Source organism: Zootoca vivipara, chromosome 9, assembly GCF_963506605.1.
Source record: "Zootoca vivipara chromosome 9, rZooViv1.1, whole genome shotgun sequence".
Taxonomy (NCBI): domain Eukaryota; kingdom Metazoa; phylum Chordata; class Lepidosauria; order Squamata; family Lacertidae; genus Zootoca; species Zootoca vivipara.
In genome coordinates, this window is record NC_083284.1 from 50,046,060 (window position 1) to 50,060,545 (window position 14,486).

Below are 14,486 nucleotides of genomic sequence, written 5' to 3' on the forward strand. Positions count from 1 at the left end.
AAAGGCTCAGGAAGGCCTGAGCAAAGAGATATGGTATGTTTTTACTAGTTAAGAAAACATTAGTGCTTGTTTTGATGCCTGCTACCTAGCAAGGTGAAACCATTTTACAAGGTGGCTGCTACAACAGAGAGCTCTTGTTCCTTTGTTTATAAATATACACAGGATGTGGCATGACCACAAGGTCTTATTTTGTTGACCATAATAGGTAGGTAAAAGGAGAAGTGTTCTTTGAGATATAGCCTGGTCCCAAGCCATGTAGGGCCTTGAAAGTCATCAGCAGCACTTTAACTTGGTTCAGTAGCAAATTGACAGAAAATGGAATTCTTTCGGCACTAGTAATATGTGTATGCAATATGGTGCCCCACTTAGCATGTCTAGCTGCAGCATGCCATATGATACATAACGACGGAAAATGCTCAGTGCTCTGGAAAAGGAAATCACAGGTGTCATGATCATCAAGTACATTGTAGCTCTAATTCTCAAAGGTTCTATTCAATGAGGCTTGTGCTGAGGAAATGCATGAAGAATTGGGTTATATAAATATTGATAATTTAATAGTCCAGCCTAATGGCAGACTAATAGGTTCTGTTTCATTAATTTCTATTACAGTTTTACTTAAGACTACTGTTCACAGCTCACTACTATTTTATAAATAATTTCTTCAGCTGTTTTCTGGGAACAAGCATTGCATTTTCAGTATGAATTTAAAAATAAATTGGAGGATCAACTTTCTGCCAATTTTTCAACAGGGATCCTTGAACACCATTGCTGTTTCATTTCCCCAGTACTGAGAAGATGGGGCCAAAAAGATTTCCCTGTATAAATCAAGCAATAGTCTCTGTATTAAAAAGTGGGCATTCTAGCCTGCTTGTAGGTCCCCCCCTTTGTTCCTTTTATATCTGAATTATATGGAAAACTATAACAGAAATAAGGAATATATTTTAGCATTGTGATGGTTTGAAAAATTTACATTTACAAAGTGATGTGACCTTTGCTTGCTCTCCCACAACTTCATTGTAGTTTGGTGTTAAAAGTTCAGATTTGTCATGCAGTTAATCCTTGATAAGTATGACAGTGTGTGACATGTCTAAAAGGTTTGGTTTATAAATAAAAAGTTAATATTGGTCATGTTTTAACCCTTTCAGTGTCATCTCTTCGTGGCCAAGAAGTAACTTGGGATGAAACTGATAGAGGCATCTTTAGAAACTCAAACCAAATGATGCCATATCTCACAATGCTCCTCCGCTAGTCTGATGAAGATTTATATCCATAATTTTCCATCAAGAAAAAGGTATGTATTCTTCTTTATGCTATATTGTTGGCCAACTATTGCATTCATGGTGACTGCTTGAAATCAGAAAACTATGGACTCAGCTACATTACCGGTAGTTTTTTTAAAAAAGTGTTTAAAATTTGTTATAACACTGTGACACCAGATGGCACTGTAGAGTTCAATCCTTCGGCATGTGATTTGCCATTACGAGCTTTACAATGTGTTTTCCTGAAACGTTTTTTTGATGTGTCTAGATCCAGCCATGGTCTGTGAGAATGTGTACTGAACATCTTAAATATTCTTATCTTAAGGGATCTAGTATGGTAGCTTCTCCAGCAGAGACAAATATGTGCTGCCAAAGTTCTGCACTTGAATTGGTTCTGATCCAGCGTGAGTGATTAATGTGTAGAATATTGGTAGCACATTTAATCCCAATGTTGGGAGATGGGGTCCCTTTTCTATTTTACAGTGGTACCTTGGTTTGAGAACAGCTTAGTTTATGAAGAACTTGGAAATAGAGCGCTGCAAACCGGGAAGTAGGTGTTCCGGTTTGTGAACTTTGCCTTGAAAGCAGAACATGTTCTGCTTTCTGTTGAGTGTGTTCTGTTTGTAAATTGAGTCCCCTGCTGCTAATCAGAGGCTTACTGTTGAGTTTGTTGGCTGTTGAGTCCCGAGCACCCACACAACACAGAGGTGATATTTGGAGCTTTTGTTTTTGCTATTTTTTGCGTTTTTGTTTGTGTGGCTTTTTTGTTGTTGTTTTTATTGTGACTTGTTCTTCATTTTATGGGACTGACTTGTAACTACCGTATAGCTTGTGACTTCGTTTTTGTGACTGTGGCTTGTGACTTTGTTTTTGTGACTTGTTTTTGTGACTGTGTGGAACCCAGTTCAGCTACTGATTGATGTATGATTGATTGATTGATTGATTGATTTATTGATTGTGTGACTGCAGAAATGGATAAAAGCCCCCCCCCCCAATCCAAACAGTGACTATCATCAGTGCACGTAAGGGGAAAAATTATTTAAATTTTTATCATCTACAATACTGTCTTATTTATTTTATAGTACAGTACATTGATTATTGCTTTCATTTTATGGATCAATGGTCTCATTAGTAAAATTCATGTTAAATTGCTGTTTTGGGGTTGTTTTTTAAAGCCTGGGATGGATTAATCCATTTTGCCTTACATTCTATGGGAAAGCATGCCTTGGTTTTAGAATGCTTTGGTTTTGGAACAGACTTCCAGAACGGATTAAGTTTGGGAACCAAGGTACCACTGTACTTTCTTATGCCAGTGGAAAGGGTGAAGCCCAGTACTGTACACAGGTCACTGTGAAGTAGAGTCAGTGGCTTAATCGTGCAACTACAATGAGCTCTACAAAAATGATACCAAAGCACAGAAGGTACAAAATGAAAACTAGCTGAGCAGCAACTTCTGCTAGTGTCTGCTTGCACACATTACAACAACTGACAGAAACTAGTTCTAGCAGGTAGTACAGTCATACCTTGGGTTACAGACGCTTCAGGTTGTGTGTTTTCGGGTTGCATACCGTGCTGAACCCAGAACGGGTTACTTCCAGGTTTCAGTGCTCGTGCCGAATCACGACCCGCGCGTGCACAGACGCGGCGCTGCAGGTTGCGAACATGCCTCCCGCACGGATCACGTTTGCAACCCGAGCGTCCACTGTACTTGTATAATGTGTATGTCTAGCATTTCTATCTTTTAAATCTGCAGTTCCTCTCTTAATTTTAAACAGTCTAAAATCAATGATTACTTACAGAGTCTTTAACAATGGGAGGCTCTATTAAGCATGCAGAGAAAACAAATGGAGCCCATGAATTTAATTCTAGTTTTCATTATCTCTTATTTCTGCATCACACCCTAAAGCTGTTGATGCCTTTTTCATATTCATCCATCTAGCAGAATGTTGAGGAGGTTAGGGATTACAAAGACCAATAAATGCAACAGTTCTGAATTGTAAGTTAATTTAATGTGAAAAGAAAACTCTGCCTATGTTAAATCTGATGATGCACTAAGTTACTAAAGCACTTCAGATTAGTTTTTTCCCCTCTTGATAAGGCCCAGAAGGGCTGAAAGCATTCTCTGATAATTATTAAATTATTGTTTAAATAGGATAAAATAATGTAATGTGGGACCAAACGATATTAAAGTGAGGAATCTAAACAGCAAATAAACTTAGTTCAGTTTAATGTTTAAGATTCTTGAAATGTTCAGTGTCAGCACTATTGTGTATGTGGCCTCCGTTCAACCTCCTTCCCATTAAGACTTTTTATTTCCATTTATCCTATGTCGTATGCCTTTAAATGTGTTTGGACTTTGTTTATCCAAGAGTAAACTTGGCATTAAAGCCACATATGGATTTCAGTGGGATCTCTGTTTCTACCCACTTTGAATTTTGTAAAACTGGACACAAGGAAGCAGCAGAATGCCTTCCCTGGAGATATCCTTTCCTTGAACTCATAGACCTCTTGGTACTGCTTATTACCTTAACTGAGTAGATAATTGTAACACTGTTCTGGTTGTTGTTGTTTTTTATCCTTGAAGGCTATTAAATGCTTTTAATTTTCTAATTCACTTTAAAGGTAAAGGGACCCCTGACCATTAGGTCCAGTCGTGACCGACTCTGGGGTTGCGCGCTCATCTCGCATTATTAGCCGAGGGAGCCAGCGTATAGCTTCCAGGTCATGTGGCCAGCATGACAAAGCCGCTTCTGGCAAACCAGAGCAGCACATGGAAACGCCGTTTACCTTCCCGCTGTAGCGGTTCTTATTTATCTACTTGCATTTTGACGTGCTTTCGAACTGCTAGGTTGGCAGGAGCTGGGACCAAGCAACGGGAGCTCACCCCGTCACAGGGATTCGAACCGCCAACCTTCTGATCAGCAAGCCCTAGGCTCAGTGGTTTAACCACAGCGCCACCTGGGTCTTTAAGATGCAGCAAACTTAGAGTTTGGAAATTGTTGGTGTGTTCTGGTTTTCAAACTGTGCTATGGGGCACTGAAGGGTAGTATTCCTGCCCCCATGTTATTTAACATCCATATGAAGCTGCTGGGAGGGAAGCATAATGATATCAGTATGCTGAGGACATGCAGCTCCATTTCTCTATAATATCCGCATCAGGCAAACTGTGCAAATGCTGGAATGGTGCCTTAATGTAGTGGTGGTCTGGATAAGGGACAGTAAACTTTTAAACTCTGGAAAGATGGAGACTTTGTGGGTAGATGGCTCATGTGTCCATGAACCTAGACCTGCTGCCTGTTCTAGATGGGGCAGGTGCATGGCTTCGGAGGAAGTCTGTAGCTTGGAGGTCCTTCTGGATGTATCCTTGTCATTAGAGGCCAGGGTGAGCTCTCTGGCTAGGAGTGCTTTTTACCAGCTTTGCCTGGTATGGTAGTTGTCTGTATCTGTATTGGGATAACTTGGCTACTGCAGTCCATACATTGGTGACCTCAACTCTGGATTACTGCAATCTGCATTGAGTGGGTCTGTGTTTGGGCCTGGTCTGAAAGTTCCACTCTTGGGAAGTTCTACTCTTGGTAGAAAATACAGAAAGATTGCTTCAAGCACATGCTCTAAGCTTGGAGCAAAGCTTAGAAACATCTGCCTTGGTCAGTTACATGGTGCTGAGAGAGGGAGGGAAGTAAATAGAAGCAGCTTCACTTCTTCCCTCACAGAGAAGAGAAGTTGTGACTTTGCAGAGTCTAGGAGCAGACCTCTCTGGCCTTAACCCCTTCATGCACTACCTAGCATTTATGCATAGCTATGTTTGAATGCAATTTCCACCATCAGGTGTGAGGTTCAAAATGCAGCCTTATTCCACGTGGACATGAATGTGTCTTGCATGTGTGAAACAGGTGCATAGGGCTGCCGTGGCCAGCACGACGACAAATAAATTTCCTACAAATTCCAGAGTAGTAAAGAAAAGAAAAGAATATTAAGTTGTCATCATCATTGGTCTATAGACAATGAAGTACCATTTCAAAAGACTCTTCACTAACATGTTCTAATATGTGGCCTGACTGAAATAACTTTTGCAGGTAGATTTTTTTTTCCCCATTTGGGTACTAGATATAAAACTGAAATAAATAGATATTGGAACTAGGATCTGCTGCTGATAGTTTATTCTGAGGTTCCTTATATATATCTGTGCCAAAATATTTTATAAATACTCAGTTTAATGAGGCTCACCACAACTGTGTGCCTCAATAATTGCTGTAGCATTTGGTTTCAGGGAATGGGACCTGACTTTGCTGTTTCCCTACCACATGCTTTTTATCAGGTTGTTGAAATAGTGTTCATGCCATTAAACAGAACCACTAGTGTGACCTTGTTCTAGAGGGGTTAAAAGGAATGAATAGCTTTCTAAGCTTGATTCAATTTCCTTTTTGTGATCATTTTGCATAAGTGACCATTATAATGTTTGTGTTTCAGCCTTTTGCACCAGCCTTTTGTATCTACGATCACACCTGGTGTGCATTTGGTAATGTTAAAGTGATACAAAAGCAAAATAGATTTTGCCTGAGCATTGAATAGGTAGTGTTTCTTTCCATGCTGTCCTTTCCAGTGTGAACCTTAGATACATTAATAACACCAATTTAGTGTTGTGTTTTAATTTTTAAACATTTGTTGCCATGTACTCAGTTTTTAATAAATGCATAAGTGAATGCAATATTTTGAGTTTTATATCATGAATTCAACACCCTCAACAGATTCTTCAGACTTCAAAGGATGTAATATTAGTATAATAAAAGGCCTTTTGAAGAATACTACTGTAACATAAGAAAATTGACTGCTTGAGTGCGCCCTATCGTTTTGAAAGTGTTTTATTGCTTTAATTTCCTGTCTTAGTAAAGTAACAAGCAGCATAATAAAAGATATACTGTTTCAGAGTTGGCAATTTATTAGAAAGCTTAAGCTGGTCAAAGACTTTATGTTATGTGAAAAAGAAACCCTATATTTAGCCGGGGGGGGGGGGGTCAGACCAACTCCAATGTTGCAGTAGTTTTCCATGGAGTCTATCTGTGGCTTTTAAGCTTGTGTGAAATAAATCCATGAGTTTAGGTCTTTCAGACTGAGCCATAGCTGCCAAGTTTTCCTTTTTCTCGCGAGGAAGCCTATTCAGCATAAGGGAAAATCCCTTAAAAAAGGGGATAACTTGGCAGCTATGGACTGAGCAGCTTGTGTATTATTAGATTCCTGGAATCTTGATGTTATTCCATTTGGGAGGCATATATAAGATGGCTTCAGCTATTTGGATTCCATGACCAAATGTTGCACTTAGAGCTTAAATTATCCAGAATATACATTTTTATTCATTTATTACATTTTTCTATGCATGGTTTAATTTTAATTCCAGATATTGTCAACCAAGCATGGATACAGTAAGTCTTTTAACCCAATTTTATGGTCATCAGTTTGCTGTCTTTCTTAGAAAGGGGGAGTCTATTCCACAGAGAAACAATCAATTTTGTTCACTAAAAGTGTAGATATGAGAAAAGTGACAATATGACTTACCAGCAGAAATATGACATAAAATGGCCTCATAAATAACTTCAATCATTTCCCTAGCAAAGTTTATAGACAATTCAGTGGTTGGTTGCAGTGCAGTATTTGTAGCAGTCAGATATGCAGACATCAAGCTGCACACTTGTAATGGAAGTTACATGTTCATCAGTGCAGAGCAAGGAGAACAAGATTCACAAGGTCTTCCTAATCCCACCAGTGTTCTGCCACCAAAGGATTACAAAACATCTGTTAGGTTTTGTGGAAATACCCAGCAATATGTTACTAACACAAAAACATAATACACTTGCCGTGTGGCCTAACCCTTTGAAACAACAAAGAGAACTGTTAATCTGAAGATTTGATTTATAATAATAATGGTCTTCAGTGGATTTGCAAGCCGTGTGAGTCATTCATGAATTGCTTTTATTTTTATTGATTATATTTGGAGAATGTTTAAACGATCATACATACTCTTACAAAATTGTAATAATGGAAGGACTTATAACAGATATGGACTGAATGAATGCTTTGTAAAAAGCCTTAGTATTAACATTGAATTTAAAGTAGTATGCTTGTCTAGCAGGGGCTAAAGTGCAACAGAAAACCCCAAACACTGCTGGTATCTTTGGTTATCAGTGCTAGTCTTTTAGAAGAATAATGATTTGCAAGCTTTATTGCTAACTGAACTACAAAAGATTTCCTCTAGGCTTGCCACAGACAATCCTTAGGCACATTAGATGAGTCAACTAGAGTTAGTTCAAAGTGAATTGCTCGATTTTAATCATGGTGACTTTCCCTTTTAGTCAATAGCCTTTAATGGTATATTGTCGGGGTCCCGCCCCTTTTAAGTGGCCACTTTAATTTGAAGCATATTTTAGCATTTTAGGATTTAGCAGCTGTTCAAAGAAACTCTTAACTGTTTTTTACAATACTGAAATTCAGTATTGTTATTATTTTGGCAGTTAAGTCTGCAGTCGGAAGCACACTTATTAGGGAGTAGGAATCATTGAACGTACTCAGTGGGATTTGCTTTTCAGTAAATATAGTTAGAATTGTGCTGCAAAAATGATAAAAGTCTAAGGAGACAATTTGAAAATAGGCTGTTAGTATATTAGAGATATAACCTATATAAATCATAATTATGATTCAAATTAAACAGGAAAAAATGAGCGAAGAATTACTGAAAAACGTCATTATATTTGTTTCATTATTCATAAATGGAAAACCTTATTAAGAATACAAAGCTATGGAAGGAACTTAATGTTCCTTGTTGTCAGCAAAAATTGTCTTTTGGAAATTCCTATCAACATGTTAGAGAGAAATAATATTATTTCCATATTATTCTGCTCTTTATAGAGTAGGCTCTATTTGGAATAATGATACACAGATATCACCTGATCATACCCACATGTTGAGAGTACACCTGACTTTGGCCAACATCTGTTTATAAGTGATTTATATGTTTTTTAGATCATTAGTAGGGAAGCAGGGTGCAAGTTAGACACACACATTTAACTTGAATTCAGTCATAGGCACTTGGATCCAGGCAGAACTGCAGCTACATCCCAGATCCATCCCATCCATTTTCTTCTGTCAGTGTCTTTCTCTGTCTACCTGTTTCCTCCTCCTATCTTCCACCTTTATCTCTCCCCTGCTGCCATATCCTGAGGGAGCCAAGTTGACCCTCCACACACTCTCCCCCTTGCCTCAATACTCAGGAGGGGAGGAAAAGCAATTATGGAGCAGGGAGGGGAGGCAGCAGGGAAGGACTCTGTGCAGGGCTCCCCTCCCCCCATTGCCAGGCTTCAGCCAGATATTTTGGCTATACTGTATGTGATTTTGCTGAAACCATCACACATGATGCTATTGCCCTGTATGTGTTTTTGTTGCTCCCCACCAGATACTGGGAGAGAGTGCAGATTGAGTTATAAATATGTTTAATTAAAGAAAGAAAAACAATATTTGCATTATTAATTGAGAGTCTTAGTGTAGGCTGTAAATGTCACCTCACAGTATGGCTCCCAGTTCAGGCATATTATTTCATGTGACCTTTATCTTGGAGGTTCAAGTGTTATACCTTGTATATGGATTCCCTTTTATTGGGAGCTACTGTACTGTATAGCTGTCCTGTGAGAGGATATATCAAACAGCAGGTTGAAGCATCTACCTAGATATTGACATGCCCTAAGGCTCTGGGCTGATACTCAGGAGGCTCCTGTGTGCAATAGGATTTTGTGCTGTGGTTGAGTCATGCCTGAGCAACACTTTCTTCCTTAGTTTTGGTGGTTCCCTTGTCGCGACTGCTGCTTTGTAAGGGAATCAACATTTTAGAATATATCAGTGCAAATGCGGAGAATTAGTTTATTATTTTTCCAGATAGATGTTGGCAGAAACTAAGGGGGAAAGTTTAACAGCCTTGAATACAGGCTTAAATACAGCTTCATGTAGATCCATTCTAGTGCAGATGAAGTGGGCAGCAGCAAAATGAGCAGCGGAGCATGTACTCAGACTGATGCTGGTCACCAAAGTATCCTGTATTGCTTTTTATTTAATATATATATGATATGTATGGAGCCAGGCATGTAAGCACTTGCGTTGCTCATTTCACACACACACACACACACACACACACACACACACACACACACACACACACACCGTATATATCTTTTACAACAAAATAATATTTATTCCTAAACCAATGGATTAAATCCAGTTGTCCTACTCAGACTATATGGACTTAAGTCATGCCCATTAACTTCTCTGGGTGTACTTTGAGTAGGACTAGCATTAGTAACTAATGTCTTTAGCATCAGGGCAGCAGAAACAAACTCCATTTTTCTCCCTTGTAGTCTGGATGGTGCTATGATTTAAGGGAGTGGATGGTGCTATGCTAAACCACTGAGCCTCCTGGCTTCCTGATCGGAAGGTCAGCGGTTTGAATCCGTGCTGCGGGGTGAGCTCCCATTGCTCTGTACCAGCTTCTGCCAACCTAGCAGTTTGAAAGCACACCAGTGTAAGTAGATAAATACAGTGGTGCCTCGACTTACGAATTTAATCCTTTCCAAAGGCACCTTTGTAAGTCGAAAAACGCCATTGGAAACGCGATTTCCCATAGGAATGCATTGGAAACGGAAGAATTCGTAAGTCGAAGCAACCCTATCTAAAAATACGTAAGTCGAAAAATCCCTATCTAAAACTGCCGCGGTTTTTTTCCGGATGTCGAGACATTCGTAAGCGCGTGGCCATTACCCCCCATTTGTAAGTCGAAAAATTCTATTGTCAAGTCGTTCGTAAGTCGAGGTACCACTGTACTCTGGAGGAAAGGTAAACGGCGTTTCCGTGCTCTCTGGCTTCCATCATGGTGCTCTGTTGCGCCAGAAACAGTTTAGCCATGCTGGCCACATGACCAAGAAAGCTGTCTGTGGACAAACACCGTCTCCCGCGGCCTGAAAGCGAGATGAGCGCTGCACCCCATAGTTGCCTTTGACTGGACCTTCACCTTCACCTATGATTTAAGTGATTTTAAACAAATCTTAAAGTCACTTAAATCATGGCATTATCTCAGCTGCAGAACTAAAATGGAGTTTGCTTCTGTTGTTCTGATGCTAAACACACTAACAGTTTTTGGTTCAGGAAAACTACGATAGCAGCAATGGTTTGGTTTTTAATTTAGTTGACTCATTGCTTCCCACTCCAGTTTAAATTAGAGTCTACAGCAATATCTATGTGTGTTTATGTGTTAAACACCAATAATAAGGGCTTGTAATTTTACATTTAAATAAAACACACATTCTTTAGTATGTCATGATCTTTGAAATATGACCATTTTTGGTCAAGCAAGTCAATAGCTTTTAGTAGTTTTCTCTGTACTGTGAACTATCAGTATTTTCCTATAAAGAGATTTATTTCCTTTGAATCATGTTAGATGTTGTGGAAAGATGTAGTATAACCTGTAAATCCAAGGTACATGTTATGTAACGATGATGTATTGTGGATGCCATATACTGTATCATTGTTTTAAATGTTCTGTCAAGGTTCAGGATGTATAGAATCATAGAGTTGGAAGGGAGCCCAAGGGTAATCTAGTCCAGCCCTTTTGCCGAACGTGGGATTTAAACCTAAAATTAAGAGTCTCTTTCTCTATCGACTGAGCTATCCCAGCTGCCCAAATTCAGCATATTCTGTTACACTCCTAGGACACTTCTTCCTTCCTTCCTTCCTTCCTTCCTTCCTTCCTTCCTTCCTTCCTTCCTTCCTTCCTTCCTTCCTTCCTTCCTTCCTTCCTTCTAGTTCCAAATGCTTTAAAAATATTAGTCTCTAATGAATGGCACAAAATCTATACTGACATAACCCAGGTTCATATAAATATGAGTGCTATTTTCTCAATTAAGCCCTTTTCACAAATATTTAATGACTAAAATAGTATCTTGTAGAGAATAAGTAGCATTTGTTTTTGAAAATAAAATAATAATATTTTTGTCTCCTGTGTCTTCTTCATAATCTGTATCCCCAAATCCTTCACAGAGTTAAGTGCAAATAAATGCAGGGAGAGCAAAATAATTTAAAGGTGTCAAGGCAAAATGATGTGACTTCTTAAAAGCCATGATTGCAGCTGATCTTTTGAGAGTTTCTGATCTTCGTAATTTTAAAGAATTTTATTCCTATCGTCTCATGTGGGACTTTTCACAGAAAAATGGCTTTATCAGTAATGGAACATGCTGTTTGTACTTCAAATTCCCATGTATAATATGGGAAGAGCGATATCCATTAACAAACAGGGAGAAAAGTTACACTATCCATCCCTAAAACCCTAATGTGAATTGTAATTATTAAGTGGCTTACATCATACATAAGAAGCAACCAAACTAAAACTAACTGATCTCTTACATACCAACTTTAACTTTATAGTGAAGGCAGGGCCGTCTCAAGCTGGTCGGGTGCCGTGGCGTGGAGATTGCTCCGGCGCCCCCCCCCCCCGGTGGGCGGGCGCAGCATGGCTTCCGCGCAGCGCCCTCCTGCCGGCCCGGCGCCCTGGTGCACCGCGCCGCTGAGACTACCCCTAGAGCCGGCCCTGAGTGAAGGTGAAATTACTACTAGACTTTATGATTTGCGTTTAAGAATAGCTGTTGGTAAGCACACATCAAAATCCACTACAGCCTTTTCATGGTTGTACACATAAGCTTACTTAGGTCTGATCCAGCTCAGGGAATAGCATTTCATTGGAGACGGAAGAAAGCTATCACTTGCAGAGCAAAGCTCTTCAGTGAGATGTTACAGTTAATCACAAGATAACAATAATACAAGTGTCAGTTAAATCTGATTAGATGTGAGTAACTAATCATAATTTAGTTGAGTGGGATTTTGCTCATGCTTTCCCCACAAGTTGTTTTATATGCTGAAGCGCACAGTTGGCAGCATTCCAGTTGTGTATATATTGGGGCAGGTGGCAGCTTGCAGCATCTCCAAATTTCTTTAATGACCAACAGTATCTCTTATGAATTGTCCTGACTGTTTAAAATGATTATCTTTGGAAAAGATCCATGTTTCTTTTGGAAAATGTCCATTTCAATCTTCCTTTTACTATACCAATAGTCCTATCAGGCTGCCCTTTTCTATTTCTCAGCACTGTAATAGATTTATAAACATGAAGCCGATTACAGTAGTAAGTCCACATCTTTGACAGTTGATTTAAGCCACATTATAAACAATACTTATTGCATCATATACAGTGCCAACAATGTTATCAACATGATAATATACTATGCTAAAACTGCCAGAGAAACCCAAAACTTCCCAGGCTGGAGGATGACCTGGATATTTGCAACTACAGTGGAACCTCAGTTTATGAACACCTCGGTTTATGAATTTTCGGTTTATGAACGCCACGGACCCATCTGGAACGGATTAATTCATTTTCCATTACTTTCAATGGGAAAGTTCGCTTCAGTTTATGAACGCTTAAGTTTATGAACAGACTTCCAGAACCAATTACACCCATGCTTCAGTTTATGAACATTTCAGTTTAAGTACTCCGCGGACCCGTCTGGGACAGATTAATCCACTTTCCATTACTTTCAATGGGAAAGTTCACTTCAGTTTATGAACGCTTCAGTTTAAGTACTCCGCGGACTGTCTGGAACGGATTAATCCACTTTCCATTACTTTCAATGGGAAAGTTCGCTTCAGTTTATGAACGCTTCAGTTTATGAACAGTCTTCCGGAACCAATTGTGTTCATAAACCGAGGTACCACTGTAAGTGGCAGATCATGGTATAGTCGTACCTTGGTTTTTAAACAGCTTAGTTCTTGAACGTTTTGGCTCCCAAGCGCCGCAAACCCGGAAGTGACTTGCAGTTTGCAAACTATTTTTGGAAGCCGAACGTCCGGTTCAATGGGGCTTCTGCGACGTCCGATTGGCTACAGGAGCTTCCTGCAGCCAATCAGAAGCCGTGTTTTGGTTTCTGAACATTTTGGAAGTTTAACGGACTTCCAGAACGGATTCCATTCGACTTCCAAGGTGTGACTGTACTAAGAATCAACAAAGGATTGCCAAGTAGAACTGGGGCAGCTAAAAGTGTCAGTTATTATTGGGACTGTTTGTTAAATTCACACAACACAAATGTCTCCGTGTTTTGGTGTTCCACGTTAGCTGATCTTATTTTGAGGGGTGACACCTATCTAGCAATCCAGTTAATTAGCAAATCAACACAGAAAAGAAACCACTTGCGGAAGTAATAACTGTAACATGTGTCATGCATCCTTAATTCAAGTACGCATTATATATGTGTGTGTCAGACCCTTGCAATATTCATAATTCTAGTTCAGTTTATTCAGAAATATACCTGTGTCTTACTATGAAAGGTGTCAGATTTTAGGCTATGCTACTATCTTAATCATAATCCCAAAGCAATAAATCATATTGTGACTGAATAGTTCTGTAATTTTGTTTAGAATAGGAACTGACCTTATTGTTGGTATGTATGTATGTATGTATGTATACTTATAATTTATACTTATAATGAAAACCCCATGGAAATGTGTGTCATAGCAATAGACTCTTAAATAAAAAGTTTCAAGTGTGTAATCCAGCCCATGTAAGCCATTTTTAGTCCTACTGATTTCAATAGAACATAAATACATACTATTCTTCCTATTATATTGGTTATACATAACTTTTGCTATGAAAGTGTATCTTTTGGTTAGCATGATTACCTTAAACATTAAGGGTGATCTTCAACCATTTTTAGTCATACTCAGAGTACACTTACTGAAAGCAACTTCATTTATTTCAATCGAGGAAATTTTAGAACTCGATTTTAATATACATTTTACCAAATCTTGCAAACTTTTCCAGTTTAAAAAGTATTTAAAGTATTTTAAGGCTTTTGTGTGAGAGTTTTTTTTATTGCTTTGGTGGACTGAAATGTTTTTCCTGAAATGTTTTATAGTCTTTTAAAAGTGTTTTATGCCCTTTGTTGTTTTTTATTATGATATGAGCCTCCTTGGAGTTTTACAGAAGGTAAGGTATCCATAAATACAAATAAACAATAAAAATTCTAATAATGGATAAAATATTTTAGTCATCCGTTGATCATTTAGATTACTGAATTTTGAAAGGTGAAATGAGGATTAAAACCTTCCACACCTTGTGAATTGAGAAATTAGCATGATTGATGATGG

General features: G+C 38.8%; 1 protein-coding gene across 3 annotated transcripts in view; it reads left to right on the forward strand.

Annotated features, from left to right (window-relative positions):
• Positions 1–14,486, forward strand: part of LOC132591162 (teneurin-3-like) — a 1,137,496-nt gene that overhangs the window by 661,710 nt on the left and 461,300 nt on the right. For all 3 annotated transcript variants that reach the window (XM_060278723.1, XM_060278722.1, XM_060278724.1), the window contains one exon: positions 1,146–1,291. The gene's annotated coding sequence lies outside the window, so the exon portion shown is untranslated. The remainder of the gene's footprint in view (positions 1–1,145; positions 1,292–14,486) is intronic.